An 18990-nucleotide genomic window follows, 5' to 3' on the forward strand; every position below is an offset into this window, starting at 1 on the left:
TATACAGCACATTTTGACTTATATGCCCAAAGAGATGCAACATTTCATCTGGCAAATTAAAAACAAATAAAATTTGAATCCATAACAATGCCAATTTAGTTTAACATTCAGAAGAAATAACAGAACGTAGGTTTCATAGGGTCTGTTTTGTTTATATCGGAATGCTACTTTTTTTAAATAACTGGTGCAAATCTCTTTGAGTTTGTCATTGACTACAGGCAAAGAATGAAACCCTATGGCAAAACATAAATACTGAATGCAGTTCCATGGTCCCAGTTCAGACAAAAGATCCATTCAAATCATAAGAGATATTTGCTTGGGGAGAAACTGGGAAAGCACTACTATGACTTATAATAGCTCCTGGCTGCAAACTCTAATTATGTATACATCTGCAGAAAAGAAAGGAGGAATACATACCACGGAGCTGACAGTTATAGGCATCTTCCTATTAAACTCATTTCTACTTTCTGCCAACTTTATTTGGTACATTTCATTTTTTATATATCTTTTGGACCCTAAGGATGAGGCTTATTTGACCTAACTTCTAAATGGAAGTCAACATTAGAGCTGATTGTCTAGACTCTCTAGATCATTGGGAGAAATAAACAGGCGATTTTGAGATATGAATCATCTGAACTTCAGGCAATATCTGAATTAGATAACATCACGCATAAAATGTCTATTTCTCTCCAGCAATCAAAAATAGTCTAGACCCTATTTCAGATACAGACAAAGGCATTATAGTTTGGTTAGTTAAATCTCACCACAAGCTGAATCGAAAACATTTATTATAACAGGTCACTGCAATTCCCCCCAAAAACTGAGGAAAGAAAAGAACTTTAGTCTTTTGAAGATTAGAAAATTGTATTGATAACATCTCCTTCATTTCTGAGCTACAGACTACAAGGTAATGGTTGCTCTAGAGAGATTAGATGGTTAGATTTTGTGAATACTATATGTGACAGCAGTGAGTATTAGAAGCCTCAGATATAATTACAGATTATTTACCTTGTTGTATGAAGAGCTCAGGCATGGCACTGTGGTCCTGGGACCATTTATGTGAGGGCTTGACTGGAGAGCAGCATTGTTGCAGCACCTGAATAACAGGTGGACTGGGAATACCTCTGATCTGAGTGGTGAACAGCTGATGGCATTTGTAGTGGTGCATGGTCGGGATTAGCTGTGGTGAGCAATATTTGATTTTGGTTTCTTCTTACCACGTGGACTTTTCCACCACAAGAGGTGTCATTTCTTTCAAAGAATCTCATGAACTCTCTGCTCTTTGCATGTGCTGATGCTTGAAATGGGGTTTAGCTATTCCTTCAAGATTTTTTTTAAAGATGCATATGAGTATTGACCTTAAATTACTTAAAACAGTATTAATCAATACATAATGACTTTTGTGATAATGTCATGTGATTCTATGTTCATCTCAGACCTGTCAGGTCATATCATGTTATGTCAGTAATGATGTAATATCTCTGAGCTGCTCAAATCCAGAATGATGTGATAAGACATGACGTGCATTATGTCTGAACAATACTATTAGAAAGGGAAGGATTTAAAATCAAAATAACATGTGAGTTTTTCACACACTTGTACAGTGTTGGTATTGAATACTATAAGTATACAAATGGTTTTGTGATTTTTATCTGTTTCTTTAATAAGTGACTGCTATTTTCCCATAGGCTGACTAATTGGCTAAATTTTTTCACAAAAATCATCTGCTAATGTTGAAGTACAGCTCTCAAACTGCCAGTAGGTAAATACTATCAATTTGTGGTTCCTCATATTCAGATTTCTTTGGTAGGTATTATTTCTGCTGAAAGAAAACAACTCAATCCCTTTGGCACCAAAATACTTTTTAGTAAACCATTTTGGGGATTTTTTCTATAAAAATGGCTTTGCAGAGAATTAGAATCAACCCCTTTGGTCAGCTCACATTTCTGCTTCCTACATCATTCTAGAGACTAAGAAAGGATAAATTAAACCTGGATGCACATCACACAAGAATTTGAGCCTTTGAGGAAGAAGTCATTCCCTGTAGGCCTGGCCTCCAGTTGTTCAGACTATAGTTTCATTCTGTCTAAAATCATACTTCTAACTGATGAGATAAATTGTAATTGATAAAGTCCATTTCACTAGATGTTGATTTGAATATGGAGCCAAAAGACATTCTTTGTCTCAATGAGCTTACAGTGTTTTCTCTGAAAATAAATAAATAAATAAATAGATAAATAAAATAATAATAATAATAAAAAAATACTTTCCAGAAATGATGTTAACTGGGCAAAGTTTCCCTGGCTAGGCTCTCAAACCAGTGAAACTATTATTGTTGCTATTATTATTGCTGCAATTACTTTGAAATGAATAATGGAGGACACCAGGCATGATCAAGACCGGATCATAGCAGCCAGCCCCTGCTGCATTGATCAACTTTTGCACACTGTCTCATGACATACCATTAACTGCATATTAAGGTGGATAAACAGGGGAAAGAGTAAAGTGCTAAGGAACTGTAACATATTGCATACCTTCAAAGGTTTCCATTAAGAAATCCAAATCTACCTTATCTATTTGTATTATCTATGATTTTGAATGATCTTAAATGGAAGAGTTTGGCACTTAACTGTTGATAACTTCCATGGAAAGCTATCCATTAAGTAGTTACCGTAGTGTCAGTTTAACAATACAACTACATAATCTCTTTACTTCAGGAGCTATTATTCAGGATAAGTAAAGGTAATACTATAAAATTTACCATCTCTGCTATCTAATGAGACCATGGAGTAAACATACTGAGCAGGAATCCTTAGAAGAGCCCTAGAGCCAATGAACACTTCCATTAGCACAGAGGAGCAGAAAGTGTCTCTGGTGGTCGTGTCCTGAGGTTTTTTCGGTTCCTAGTTGAGAATTCAACTCAGAAGCACTGCAAAATCCTAGGGGCAGTGCAATGTCTGGTACCAAACAGCTGGCCATCACAGGAGCTGAATTTGAGATAAATACTTCGGTTTTCAGTTAGAGATCAAGATTTCAAGATTACTACAGATAAACAAATAAAGAAAGCCACAATCAATTCAGGAATGAAGCGGCTTCTGTACCTCTATTCCAGATGTGGATTCACTCCTTGTTATAACAAAGCTTGTGAAACCAATACTACTTTATGAATTTTCTGTAGTATGTTTCAGCTAATTTTAATATATTAAAGGTGTTTCTCTGACTGTGAACATGTAAAGCACAGAAGGGTTTGATATTAAAAGAATTCACATTTTTATTATAAGAAAAATATACATACCTATAGTAACCCACACCAAGATGTCAGGTACATAAGATCTTCTAAGACTCAATATCTGAAGTCTGTTTTTAGTTTTTCTTTTTTTTCTTGTTGTCTTACAGAGAGTTAGTCTACTAGGAGATACTGTTCCTTGTTACAAACTTTGACTTGTTTAAGATGAATTATAACATCTACATATAAGCTAGCTGTAGAAATGTCTTGTTTGGAATTTTCTGCAAGTTTGATACATTAGCTCAGCATCTTTTCACCAGGAAGAGTGTGTGTGGTTTTCAAATGAGTGTTTATATTTCTGTGGTTTACTGGGTGGGGGATTAAACAGATAAGTAATTTAGGGCCTGCAGATGAGGCAAAGTAAAGTTCAAAGAGTCTGAATGTGGGCTTGGATGCCAAGCAACTCCCATATGACATCTCTTTTTCTGATTCTGCCTCCAGCAGATAGTCTGTCTGCACAGGACAGAGCAACATAACAAAAGGTATATACTTGCTACAGTCTTCTGTGTATTTCTTGCCAACCTTTCCAAAGACTAGATAATTGTTGTACCATGAAGGCAAAATGTCATGACATGCTATAAAAATTAAGATTTTCCCCTTTGATGGGATGAAGAATACAGCAAAATTGTTTTTAAACAAGTTCTGAAAAAAGGAAAAAAACTAAAAACATATCACTCTTTCACTGTGTCAACATAAATGCTTAACAATAAATACTGAAGTACTTTCTATATGCACTATAAAATGTACTGTGGTAAAGGCAGTAGTAGCTACAGTGGAATAAATTGGTGCAACAACCAGGGTGTAGTTTTACACCAAATTCTCTTAACCGTGTAGCAACAGGATTTCTGTTCACTTCAAAACTTCAAGCAGGAGACAAGTTTTTTCGTTGTTATTTTCAAAGAATAAACCTTTCAGACTCTGCTCCTGACATCTAATCCTTTTTAGCACATGTGGTAATGGTTGAGAGGAAAGTCCTTTTCTCTGTGATTATAAAAATCCATTTTAGGTGTACTCTCAGTATGCTATTGCATTTTGAGAGCAGTGTCAGTAGTGATTATTAAAAAAAAAATAAATCCAATGAAACTGTTTATTGTCCTAAATATCTAGAGTGCTAATGCCATAGCGCCACAGTCTGATTCCCATGATTATAGCCTAAGAGTTTTTTGTTCAGTTTCAGTTTGATTCAACTCATAAACTGCATTTGCACCAAGAGTATCCTAATTGAGAAACTTTTGTTATAATTTGTGTTTTATTCTCATTTACTTACAATTTGCTAGTTAAGGTACTTAATGAATCTTCTATGTTACTGGGTGAATTATTCTTTCTAAAAGCTTATATCTGGTGGGGCAGAACTGTTGCTGATATGCCAGACTGAGACTACTTCAAGATTAGAACTGAGAGTAAATAAATTCAAGAGTTTTTTTTTATTATTTTTTATTGCTAAGTCTGAAGCAGCAAACAGATCTGCTTCAAAGTCAGTGGTATCCTATAACACCAGAAGGATCTAACACTGGGAAATCTGTCTGCAGATTCTTAGTTTCTAGACTAAGTCTAGAATTATTTGTTTGTTGACATTTAAAGTTATTGTATTAGCACAATTTAGCAAACAAATATTTAAACACTAGCAATAAGATACTGTGACTGTCCGTGGTCAACAATATATTTTATAAACTTTATATTTTATTTTTCATTTTAACTCTCCTCTTTCTAATTCAAAACTATGTAGTGTAAGTTCAGAGGATATTTTGTCCATTACCAACACCTAGATGAAACCTGCCTCTATGTTTAACCCCACTGTTCCCCAGAGCTGGGAATGTGTCCTCCTCATTTGGGGAATATAAACATTTCAAGTACACTGCAAATTCAGTCACAGGAGCCAACCCTGTGGTTTGCACCATGGGCTATCAGATGGGGCAAGCAGTGCTCAAACCTACCCTGGGACAGGCATATACATTTCTTCTGCTACTCAGAACGAGCAAATTTGTATTGAAAATAATATGCCTTTATATGACTTTGTAATCCTACTCTTGATAGGGTTTCTGCTGTAGAGAACTGGAAGGATTGTAGGTAACACTTAAATTCTCTTAAATTCTCTGAAAATGCGCTTCTTGGTAAGGAAGGGCCTTTCTTCCTTCTGCTTACTGGCACTCCTGAATCCGTCCATCCTGCTCAGCAACTAGATATCTACTGGACAAAGACTCTCCTGAGGAGAAAAAGAAAAACACAACACTTTTATGGAAGAGATGAAACTAATCACCCTTTGTGAGAAAGAGAAGGGTTCACACAGCCCTTATGAAGTACGTTTAGTAATGTATTTAGAAGAAGGATAATAGCACAGCTGCATACACATTGTCCATTCTACAGCAAAACCATTCCCTCACATAAGATTTTCCATGAGGAACACTAGGCTTTTAAATGCCTTCATGCCAGTCACATTAATATTGACAATATTCATGTTTCTTCTTGAAGTACTTATTAATTCAAGTGCCCCAATGACAGAATAGTTTCTGAAGGGAAGCATCCCATGCCAAAGCTGCCTCTCTGTCCAGTGCTCTCCTACTCACCTGGAGCCATCTCTGCTGCTGTGGGATGAGAGCTGGCAGAGGCACCTGCCAGCTCACCCGCAAGCCCCTCTGCCTTGTACAGGTCCCAAAGGCAAAAGAAGGGCCATTTCGGCCCTGTAACAAGACATAAAGCTATAGGAAGTTTGCTCATTCACTTTGCTGCTTGCAGAGACTTGTTTCTATCTTGCTTGCTCTCTTTCATTTAGTCCCTACCATAAAATGCAGGGCTAACCTGCTTGCTGCCATTGTACAGTCTCATCAGTCTGTTTGTTCATTGATGTACCCAGCCTAAGTAGATCATAAGTCATTATGGGCTTGTGTGCAGCTGGGCAGGTGTTCAAAGCCTAAAGCAGTCTTTGCCCTTTGGAACAGCATTAAAAAAAGTAAAGAATATAATACTAATATTTAAAAAACATCTAGTTCGTTATTCTATTTAAAATATTGCAAAGCATTTTCAACAGCGTTGTTAAGATTCTTTGTCATTATAGATGCCATAGATTGCAGCCCTAAAATCCAGCCCAATAATACACTGAAATGGGAAGCTTATGTGCAATCTAAGGACAGAATATGAGCTTTACCTGTAAGTAACTTGAAATTCTCAGTGTTATTTTTATACATCAGGCTGAAGAAAATGTAATCAATGTATATTTTGTCTTCTCAGGAAAGCTACTTTTAAAATATTACTTAAAATCCACTGCAAATCTTTAAAAGTGGAAAAAGGGATATACCTAAAGAGGTTTGTTGAGCAGAAGTAGAATTGTTCAGATTATTACTATTTAGAGCACCTCAGTTATTGGTTTTCTATAAATCTTCTATCTTCAGTCTCTATTTCTTTTCTGAACCTATTAAACTTTGGCACTTTTTCAATAAGTTTTGCTACATTTATACGTTTTGTCTCAAAGGTGTAAAAAAAATACAATTATTTATGAAAACAAATATATGATAAACCATTCGTAAAACAACACGCATTGGTTTTATTATACGTCAGGAGTACTAAGTGATTTACCCTGCTATTTGAGCTAAATTAGGCTGTAAAATACTTAAATGCATTTATTCAAACAAGTACTCTCACTGAATCTTATTTTGCAGAGTAAGGCTGTGTTGTAAAACTTGCCTGTTGAGATAATGATATTATTTTTATGAGAACATTTCAACCACGTTCCACCAAAATAAATAGTTTTGTTTTCTTCTTTTTTAAATCAGTAATTTTATTTGGTTACTGCTCATCTGATGTGGAAAACATTAATATCTAATAGAAAGAGGATTAAATGCCTTAACAATCAGTTTCATGGATGAGCTCTTATAGAAGAGATAGCCACAACAAACGTATTAAAAAATCCATTACAATCCCAAAGGGCCAACTGTGGTATTTTTTATTTTATTCTGGAAGAATAGAAAACATGCATATTTTAAAAATAATGTTATAAAATCTGTGTGTAATGTTGCCTGGTTTTGTTTAACACAAATTACCGCTTAGTGTGGGACTGACAACATTTATATTTGAAAAATTTTGATTGTAGCTTAAATGTATCCCAACCAGATAAATAAATCTATAGGGTCATCTTTCAACAAATAGATTATTCATAAACAGAATTTCAGAAGGGCTCTGGTGGTTCACTGTTTCTGCACCATAGCACACAGCATGACTGTAAAATCTTTAAACTCTATATAATGAGAGTGATTATGTAAGTTGCGGCAAGAAAACATGGAGTTTCTTTCTGGTGTGTTTTGCTCTGGCCTACATTAAGCTTTACGTGAATCAGCCATTTGTTTCAGAAACAGAATGCTTTGTGAAAAATCCAGTTCAGAATATCTGAATACTAATGATTGGAATAATATGATGGTCCAACTTTTGCATGTATAATAATTGGTAATAGAACTAGGCTATTCAGTTTCTATTACTCTGTAGCTTTTGCTTTTAGCAGATTACACAGTTAGCTAAGTCCCTGCTAAATACTTACTTTTAGCCAAATGCTTATTATTTGTGCAAATCCTGACTATACAAAATTTTGAGTACCGCATCTTTGCAGAGAGATGCCATCTGGGAGAAAAAAAAAATCTCTGTATGTGAGCACAATGTCTCGTGTCTCACAGCTGTTCCTCTTTGCAGACTGGCACATGGCATGCACCCTGCAGTCACTGGACTGCAGGAGATACTGCCAGCCTCTGCCATCCAGGAGAAGAATTGCATGCCAACAAGCAAAGAAGCAAGAACAAACCTGGAAGGTAAACAACCTTCAGAAATGAGGGACTTTCATTGTGCTTGAAAGTCACATTCCAGCTGTTTAAATTCTCACTTTAATTCACCAGACCTGCTCTGTCTTATGACATCCAGGGATCTTGCCTTGAGTGTAAAAAAAAAAAACAAACACTCATCTGTTTGCTGATCTATCCTTGGTTAGGTAGCTGCTGCGGATGGTACAGCACCTAAGCAGTGCCACAGCTAGCACTCCCCAACAGCCTGCACTGAAGTCAATGGCAGGGGCTCAGATCCACAGGGTATTCAGATCAAAGCCTTACAGAGGCTTTCTTAAGGCCCATTGATACATTATTCTTTTAAACAAATTTAAAACTGCTATGGAAAAAGAGCAACGCAAGTTGACAGCAGAAAGTAAATATACATGAAATATTTGAGTTGCAGTGAGTTTATACTATCAATGGTCTTTTGTGCTAAATAAGAATAGGTTGATTTGTATGATGTCAGAAGGGAAGGTCGAGCTGCGACTCTCAAAATGTTGGGGTTTTTTTGTGGGCATCGTCAGCTTTTTGTTTAATTGATGTTGAGAAGAATGAAAATTAAACAAATATCAAACTCTATATGAATATGTTATAGCTAATAGGCATAGCAGGAAACTTTGCAGTAGTAATATTTTATATTGAACTAAAAGGCAGGAAAAAAACCAATCAGCATCATTTGAAATTTTTCCATTAAGATGTTTTTGATTGGAAAAAATGCCCTTTTTGCAAATATAAAATTTAATCTTGTTAAAAAAAAAAATTATCCTTCAGAAAGAAAAATGAATATATTTGCATTCAACATACATAGCTTATAAAATATCTCATGAACTTTTATCTAAGTGATAGGACACAAAGGAAATAGCCCCAAGTTTTTCCAGAGCTCATTTAGATTGGATTTCTGGAAGAATTTCTTAATAGAAAGGGTTATTAAGCATCGGAACAGGCTACCCAGGGGAGTAGAGGAGTCTCCATCCATGGTGGTGATGCTTAGGACATGGTTTAGTGGTGGACTTAGTAGTTCAGGTGTATGGTTGGACTTGATGATCTTTAGGATCTTTTCCAACTTAACATTTGTATGATTATCAGAAAAAAATTTACCTGGTATAAATTACATATCAGTATAGTCAATATTAGATTGTTCTGATTTTTATTTTTTTTTTTAATTATTTTTCCTACCTAAACTTGGAGGTGAAAATTTGGAAATTTATGTGAGAACAAGGAATCTTCAAATGCAACACTCTGAATGGAAATGGTACATTTCCTGCTCATTAATATTCACTGGCAGGATTTTCACTGTGCATTTCAAACATTATTTTTGCAAGCATAATACATGTTATGTAAAACTGCTGCCAATATTTTAGCTTCACTTTCACTTTACACTTTTTCCTTCTTTCCTTTTTCCATACCTTTTCTATTTTGCCTTTGAAAAAAATACTTCTCATTCACAAAAAGAAAACATATTTACAAATTTCCAAAATAAAAATAGACATAAAAATAAAAATATTATCTTTGAAGGATCTTGTAATATCTTTGCCTCTTGGTAATTGCAGAGAGCTGAAAGAAAAGGTGCAGCAAAGATGGAAAAGTACAAAGAAGTAAAAAAGATTTTCCCATTGAATGAAGATTTTCCCATTTTCCCAGTTTGAGCATGATTTGACAATCAACCTCCAACCCCATTTAAATCAACGTTAGCTACACTGATAATTACATTCTTGTTTTTGAAGTAATAAATTCTTCCCAGCCCAGAGTAGTTTCCAAAAAGGCTGTTCATTGGCTTCTGGCATCCCCCACAAGAGTTCATTCAGGATACCTTCATCCTTGAAATGTCTTATTAATGAAAAGTATAGAGAGTCTTCTTTACACAATTTAGTTAGAATTTGAGCCCTTGTGCATGTTCCAAGGATTGCTCTGCATCTATTCAGTAAATGCTGTCAATAATAGGCAATAATCCAGCCTTTAGTTCTAGCTTTATTGCATAAATTAATTTCTCAATAAATATTACAATGGAGTTTACAATGGAGTTTACTTAGGGCTTTGTCATCCAAAGTACGTAACAAACATGAACTTGACAGTTGCCATCTGGTTCAATTTGATTACAATCAGTAATGAAATAATGTGTAAAAGTATGAAGAGGAAGAAAGCTCTGAGCATCTTGAGTGATGAAATTGTGACTACAAATCACATCGGCAATGTCCTCAGTTAAGCTGCAATATCCACAGCCTCAATAAAAATGTAATTTGATTGGATGCAAGTCAGCATAAAAATAACTCTACTTTCAAAAAAAAAAAAAAAAAAAATCACAGTGAACTAATTTCATTTATTTTCTGGATAGAAAGGTAATGCGTAGGAGATAGTTTAGATTAATTTTGGCAAAGCAATTACTACAGTATTTCATTAAATATATAACAAAAAACTGTTCAAATTGTTTTGGATGAAAATGTGCAAGAAAAACTAAAACAGGTACCTCCTACACATGCAGATGATGTATGTCTGACTTTATCAGAATATTTATTCTTTGTGTGTTGTAAACATTTCCAAAAGCAAGGTCTACCTAGACTGCATGCTTTGCCCTTGATAATAGACTTCAAATAAATCCTTGTCATGCTTTATAAGCTACGTTAGATTGGATGTCTGTTGCCCTGCTCAGCTGGTGATGGCAACTTTCTTGTTTATAATGTCATCTCTGTTTCCCTGCTTTGATTTAAGCATCCCCATCTTTGCTTTCTTATATCCCTGAGCCTTCTGTCAACCATGCAGAAGGCATGTGAGCATTGACCACAAGTGCTAGCAAATTGATTGCAAATTGGCCAAGGGACCAAGCATTGACGGGCAATGAAAACTGTGACACCAGCCTGAGGTGCCTGAGAATGCTCCATACTATTTATGGAGATGTTAAATAGAACTGACTGCCTCTTGCAGTATTGCCTGTGGGAGCACCACTGTGATGAGCGCTTGACCAGACCTGGGTTTTTCTGTTAATTATCACATCAAGGAGAAACACAAAGCCCTTTTAATGCACAGTGACAGTAAGAGAGGAGAACAGGAAAACTTCTCTGAAGCCAGAGAGCAAGCAATGACTTCATTTTTATCTGTCTTCTCCACACCCTTTTCTTTGCCAAAATCTGTACCAAGTTGTGCACTTGACTGGTGCTAGAGGCTGCAACAAGTACCCCTTGTACATCTCTTTTCAACTCCTACTAGTACTTGGTCCTCAAAAAGACATTCACCATAAGTCACAGCTGTCTCATCTTCCACGAGCCTACAGTTTGTTGATACTGCCTGTTAAACGATTTACGATAAGAAATAATGACTTAATTCCTTATGCAGTCTGGCACAATCACAATATCCCATGTTCTGTTTGATTATCTGTTACTTTTTTTTTTTTTTTCTCTAAGAAACTTATTCAGCTTACAGTTATTTGAAAATATCTGATCACAGAATTTAGTCTACAGGTCTCTGGCATTTACATGAATCGTCAAGGTTCACAAACCCCAATTTTTGCCACTCATTTAGAGCTGTGGAAATAGCTTGCAGTTATGTTAACAGGCTTAGATTAAATATTCACTATTTAAATGTTTTTTTCTTAAGTTTTTCCTTTCTCCTTTGTCTATTACGTTGTTTGTGCCCACTTCTCTTTTCACATAAAAGGAGGAAAAATCCCTCCCTTCTATACTGACAGATAGAATACCTCTTACTGTGATGCCACTCCCAATCTGTCATTCCCATGCACAAGAAACCTAAGTTTAATCTCTCATGAAGTACACAGCAGTAAGATAAACAACACAAACTAACTCTTATGTATGTTTTAAAATATTGACAGTAAAGAACTTGATCAAATTATTGATTATGCAAGCAAGACAATTGTATGGTGACAATAATGAAAAGATGGTAGTAAATACCCAAAAGGTTATTTACAGGAAAATCTCACCCATATGGAAGCCTTCAGTCTGCTGGGAAACACGGAGGCAATCTTCACCAAGGAGCAATCTCCAAGAGATGCTGCCTTAGTGGTGGTCAGCCCTTAAATGAGATGAGGTCTAGAGGAGATGGAGTCAAGCTCCACCCCTTCCAGGAGCACAGCTAAATTACTCTCACCTGTGCTCCCACAGCTGACCCACACTTGCCTCAGCTGATTAATCAGAGGTTCAGGCTGTGATTACCAATTTTCTATACAACAATGTAATCTTTGGAAAATTTTTCTGAAAGTGTAAGTAGAGTACACACACAAAAAAAAATATTAATTGGGGCAAAACAACATCTCCTTTGATTCTGGCAAAGATTAGCAGATGTAAATGATCCCCTTCACTCACAGACACATGATCATGCACACCTTCAGTTGGATGCAGATTGCACTGTTATTGATCTAAAGCTAAATAAGCAGAACTCTAGACCTTCTCTATGTCAGATATCCAAAAGGACCGCATTTTGGGTGCATAAATATGTCCTGAATTTCTTGGCAAACTGAAGAAGTGCCACTTTCTGAGTCCTTGATCCTTGACTTTCCTTGATTTCCCCTTGGTCATTTCATTGGTGTATTTAACAAAGGTATTTCTAAGTCAGTCCTCAATAGTGCATACAGAGCAAAAGGCATGTTCTCTTGGTGCAACAGATGTGTTTAGCAGAGGATATAATCCAGATCCGAGTCTTGATAGCATCTCAAGAAATGGAATAATGCTTGTCACATTTTCCTGAATCATACCAGGGCAGATCAAACAGACAGTGAAGCTCTTTAAATTCCTGCTTGGTTTTAGTCATTTTTAGTAGCTCTACATTAAAATAATAATCATTTTAAAAATAATAGTTACCCCCAGGCTAGAAATCTTAGTGCACAATAAATACCATTCTAGAAAGACTTCTCTGGCTGTGAGCTCCTGCTGTAACTAAGTAGAATCATCTTGCTTTTATGGAAAGCATGGTCTTCCGCTTAGTGATTTCAGTATTTCCTTTTGTTCAATAAATTGAAAGATGACATTTAAATTCTAGGCAGTATGTATCTGACTGTAAGTAGTACCCTAACTTGTGCATCTGCATGATAAAATGACTGAACATTTGACTGCATCTCTGTGTATTTTTTCCTTACTAGGAAGTAAATTAACTACTAAGGATATAAAATATTTACATATTTATTCATGTATATATATATATAACATAATTACATACATATATATGTGTTCATGTTTATATAGATACATACAGACACTGGGCATACTGGGATACCTGCCAACACGTGTTGTTTGAACACTTTCCTGAGGGAAAGCCTTGACCCCTGTCTGGAAGCTGAGGCATTTCTCCATGCTGTAATGGCAGAAGTCTAGAGTAATGGAATTTGGGCCACAAATAAAGGTGTGCCCTTCTGTGGGCTGTATTCGCTTGTGTTCCTCCTTTTTTTTTTTTTACAGTTTTATTTATGCCTCTGTGGATCTGTCAGTACCTCCTACAAGTGCAAAGGCTACCTCCTGAGGTCTATCAATGAAGGACATTGCTGTAGATCTGTGCTTCTTAAATCTGTCCCTTGCTAACCCCATGTGCTTTCAGGCCATTTAATTTGTTGGGTTGAAGAATGTGATATAGGATTTCCCTGCTGCTCAGCTGTAAGACTGCATTTGAACTTAGAATAGTGCAGAGTGGTCTTATCCAAAGCAAGGGATATTCTCACCATTCTACGTGAGAAAAAAGTGATTATAACTAGGATGTATTTCTTAGACATTGTTAGTTATTTTGAGTGATTAAATGAAAACCACTTAGAAATCTGTTTCAAGCTGAAAGACACTTGAAAACACTTTGCTCTGCTTGGTGCCTGCAGTGTTTGTCCTTTCATACTGCTCTGTTCTTCATGTTATGCTATCCATGATCCATTGCTTCTATCCTGTAACATAACTAACACCTCTGCCTGAACTGGGTCCAGGCCTGAGAGGAGCTTTGAAGGCAGTTGTGCAAACATTTTTAGAAGGAATATGCATGCAAAAAAGCATACATTCCAGAGTGTTCACACTGCTATCTTTTCAAAAGGTTGTTCTCAAGAAAATCATTTCCTTTCAGGAATATGTGCAAGACATAAATAAAAGGGTTAGAGATACCAACATTGTATTTTGTATTCCTTATTTAAACACAGTAATTCTTTCCTGCATCACTCTAGTTTCAAAGTTCATATCATCATGAAAACTGTTCTTAGATTGCAGGCATTCGTTTCTTTCTAAATTGACTGAAATCCGTATCGTGTCTAGCCCTCCAAAAGATCATCCTCTGTTGTTCACAGTGGTTAACATGGACTGTGAGGTACATCTGCAGTATTATTTCAATGGAAATAAGAATTTCATGAATCCAGGTTTTCGTTTGTTTGTTTGTTTGTTTTTTTAAAGATACCCTTCCACAAAGCCATCACAAATTTTAGGAAAGGAACATTAACTTTATGGGTTTTTTTAAAAATTATTTTATTTTTGTTTGATTGTTTCCCACAGTGCTTTTACATTTTAACATAGCTGTCATATTGTCTGTCCCTTACTTATTCCTCTGTAAACCCACAAAATAAAGCTTAAGTTGCTGCTAATTCACCTTCAGCTGAGGATGATGTTTTTGCCTTCTACATGAAGACAGTATCATTTTATACCTGTTAATTCTTTTCCTATACTCATTTCCAGAAAAAACAAATTCAATCAATCTTTTTCCAGGGGGATATGTATTGATGACTAATTTTACTTGACTTCCTACCTCAGAGTGTATCTGCTGTTTCATTTCCTTCTCACTAACGCCTACAAATATGATTCTCTTTATGTGCAGCTCTCTGGGAATGCTTGTGAAATTCAGCTTCTGAAAAGGATTTGTGGTATAATATCTCAGCTGGAGATATTGTAAGATAATACTTCTTCTATAGCAGCAGGGAAGAAAGTAGCCCATATATCCTGTGAGGTTTTATGAAAACAGTTGAGAGGGACAAACTAATTACACTATCTCCTCAGCAGAAAATGGGCAGATTAGAAGAGCTATATCAGTATAAAATGGTCTGGAAAGCTCACAAATGATTACTCCCTCCTTGTAAAAATAAAGTGTTCTGTTAAATTAATAAACCTAACAACATGCTTGGAATCAGTGAATCAGGAAAGGAGTTATGTGGACTTTATAAAATGCATATAAATCATTTGGTCTGCTTATTTGTGCTCGGAAAACACTTACAGGCTTTTTGGAAATTTCCAACCTAAATTATAAGCACTGCAGCCCAGGATGTAATATTTCAAAACACTTTCTCAGTTATGATTACAGTGAGAATCTTCCTGTCTGATGTGTCTGCAATTACTTGCTGTTTGCTAGTGCTTGACAGAATCACTTAAAAGGAATGGGAATTATTGTGAAGTTACTGTTGATATATGTTGGAATTTATGTGTATATTCACTTTCCCTAAATATCCATTCTCCTTCTCTCTCTATGTGTGTATATATATATATATATATATATATATATGTTTGCATACATACACATGCACATAGAGATAGTGGAAAGAAAGCAAGTATAATATGCCCCCATAAGACTGAAAGAAGATTTTATTTTGGTGCAGTCTCTGCACAAGCTTGTAAGAACAGTGAAATCCTGATTCTTCTATGTTAAACACAGGCACATATTTTTTGTTTTTAAATTGAAATCCGAAAAGATCACTGTCTGAGTCCTCTTGCATTTCTCTTTTTCAGTATCATTTTCTTGTGGTGAAGGACATTTGTTTCTAAAAGGACATTTGAGTTTTTGCTGAAATTAATCCAGCTGGATTCTGTCTAATTAGAAGGAATATATATGTTTTCATTTTTGTCTACATCCCTGGTATTACTTAAAAAACACTGCCATTTACATCGGTGAAACCACACTGTTAATAACTGTATGAAGCCCATAATACCAGTGCCTAAAGTGGAGGTCCTCCAAATATCATGAGCTTCTGCTATGGATTTCTTCTCCATGCCATGACATCACAGAACAATTTGAGTGAGAGAAACTGTGGATGTCACCAGGGCCATCTTCAAGGTAGATGCAAATTAGAGCTCAGGGCCTTTGGGACATGTGTAGATGAAGGGGCCTTGCCCAGTGCAGATCCATCCAGGTAGCTTTCACGGTGCTCATTGTTTAGAAGCAAGAGTACTCTGATGTCATTTGCTTAGCCCAAATAAGCACTTTTAAGGAAATGAGTGACAAGTTGAAGAGGAAACTTTTCCAAGATTGCAACAAAATCCCTGAGATAATAAAGATGAACAAAAGTGTAATCACTTAAATGTGTTAATTCACTTTAAATGCACTGAAAATAGGAAACGTTTTTAAGGCAGACTAAACGTACATTTAATTACTTGGCAGTGAATCAGAAGAGTTATGTTTGCTGCATGTGCTGTTTTTCAGATTACAGCATTACTGTACTTTCAGGTCTATAGACAGTCTCTCTCTCTGCACCTAGCAATTTTTCTTAGAGTATTACTACCAGTACTCAAAGTGTCAATGATCTTTTCTCTTCTGTGTTAATAATCTCTTCAGAAGCCTATTCCTGTGGATATGAACTTGAGCCTTTTTTATTTAGAGTGTTTATTTCTTCATCTTTGAATGCTTCTGAGCCATGAAATGGGATTTTATCTTGGCCATGCCCTGTAAAAAAAAATAAAAATAAAATAAAAAAAATAAAGGTAGCATAAGCCAATATAGCTTTGCTATACCAACATATACTGATATGTGGTGTGTCAGTGGAAGGACAAGCAAGATAGAGAGGGAGACCCTCTCAGGTGGTGGGCAGCATGAGAGAAAGGTGCTGGATTTTGCTGGAAGATGTTGGTGTTATACTGTGTGCTAGACAACAGGCAGTCCAGCAAATGATGTGAGAGGTAAGGAGACACTGGATGAAGTATGCCTTAAAAGTGATACCAAGTACTATGCTGTGATGAAAAAGGGCATTGCGAGCAGACATATGGTATGATCAGAGCAAGACAGTAGAAAATTATTTACTTCTTCCCAAAGTGAATCACTAAATGCAATGTTTTGCTATATCCTAAAATTTGATTTATTCTTTCTTTCTGCTTGCTTTCTATTGTTCCTAGAAAAAAAGGTTGTGCATTAAAATTCAACATATTTTCATGTAAGGATCAGAAAATTGAGAAAATAATCTCAGTGATTTATCCAGTACACAGTTATTATAAAGCTTTCTTCTCCAGAGCAGAGAAAAATTATTCCTCCCCTTTCATACCACAGTCTCCTAAGGGTTTACTTTACCTGAGAGAAGAAGTAGCATTTCCATTCCTTCCTTTTGATCCATGAAAAGCCTGGGTCTGTAAAACTGGCAGTAACTTCCAGATAACGTGAGCTTTGACAAAAGTCCAGACCATATGGGTTTATTTCACACAGTTTTAGAGAGGCAATTATCAAGTAACACAGCATGCTGTATAAAAGGCTAGGAGCAGAGCCTGCATTTGGCTTTAGGACTTTAGTTTAGGTGGAGGTTAGTATATACTTAGAAATTTTGAGTGGCTACTGTAACAAGGATTTGTGTTTTGGATATATCATTCCTGAGATACAATGAGAGAGAAGATGACATAAGGGGGCCATCTAGAAAGAGCTGTATGACAGCACTGCTGAAATGTTCATTTCAGATTCCTTGATGGCACATACTACCAGGTTCTACAAGTTTCATTCTGAACACGCCTCAGTTGAAGATATGTGAGGAAAAGAAATCATGATGTGGTCTACAGAAAACCCATCACCAACACTCATTAGCTGGGCAAGGGGTTTTTTTGGGTCTGATCACAAAATAGCCTCCAGATTCATTTATTTGCATCTGTTCCAATAATACTTGGGAAATGTTACTTCCAAATATGAAATCGTATTTGTGCATCATTTACATGAAGAGGAGTTGGTATAGGTATAATGGTTAGGTGTGAGACGTGTGTGCATACCACCCAACACAGGAACTACACATTCCATCCTGGGTCATCCCTACAGCAAAACATACTCCAACAGGCTAATCATACAGTACAGCATTTCCACACAGATGAAACATACGGGACAGGTTTCTAAACTTGTTGGAATGTCCCAGACCAACAGTCTGTTCTGACAGCAAGACAATACAGCTTATTTTTAAAATATTGAGAAAAGAAGATAGATGTCAGACAGAAAGCAGCTGTGAAATGTTATTTGCTATGAAATGACAGACTCCTTTCTACTTTTTGGTCTCCTCACAGTTCTGTCTCAGGTGAGCAGTGGAAATCTACTGTTATTCCCAGCCCACTGTGTTGCTATGGTTTGTCTTTCCCCATAGCCCAGCTGCTGCATGCTGTAGGTACAGCTGTCACTGGTCAGGTGGACATTGCTCCCTGGGACTAAAGAGAAGTTGTGGTGTGGTGCTGTCAGTGTACATACAGCAGTCAAGCACTGCAGCAGAGAAGTGTTATGTGGGGGCCAAAGGCAGGTCTGAGATGTGACAATCTAGGGGCTGAGCAGTTAGGAATAGGAAGAGTGGACATAAATCAGTAGATCCTGGTAAGGGCGGGTATCCACATAGCAGCTCTGCTAATTATTCTGGATCTGGCCCTAAGGTATTTATTGATGTCTTTCCTGAACAGTGGGAAATGATTCATTTAACTTCATTGATAGTAGCCCCCAAATATTCTAAATCCTTGATAACTAACTTATGAGTTTAAAACTGTAGAGAAAGCTTAGTTCTTTTACATTTAAGCAACTCCTGCTGAGAAGACATCCCCTTTGGCATGCAGGCACCAGCTGCTCAGACAACAAGCAGCCAGAGCAGAATCTGGATTTAAGGATACCAGCTTGTTAGATGCATTCTCCCTTTATGTCACTCAGCATGACTCAAACCCTATTAGAAGTTTTATTTTGTCCAAGTTTTGGGCTTGGCAGATTTTATTTTTCTTCCTTGGTGCTCGTTTCATC

The sequence above is a fragment of the Coturnix japonica genome, chromosome 3 (assembly GCF_054131305.1).
Source record: "Coturnix japonica strain WE chromosome 3, WE-NBRP24, whole genome shotgun sequence".
NCBI classification, from domain to species: domain Eukaryota; kingdom Metazoa; phylum Chordata; class Aves; order Galliformes; family Phasianidae; genus Coturnix; species Coturnix japonica.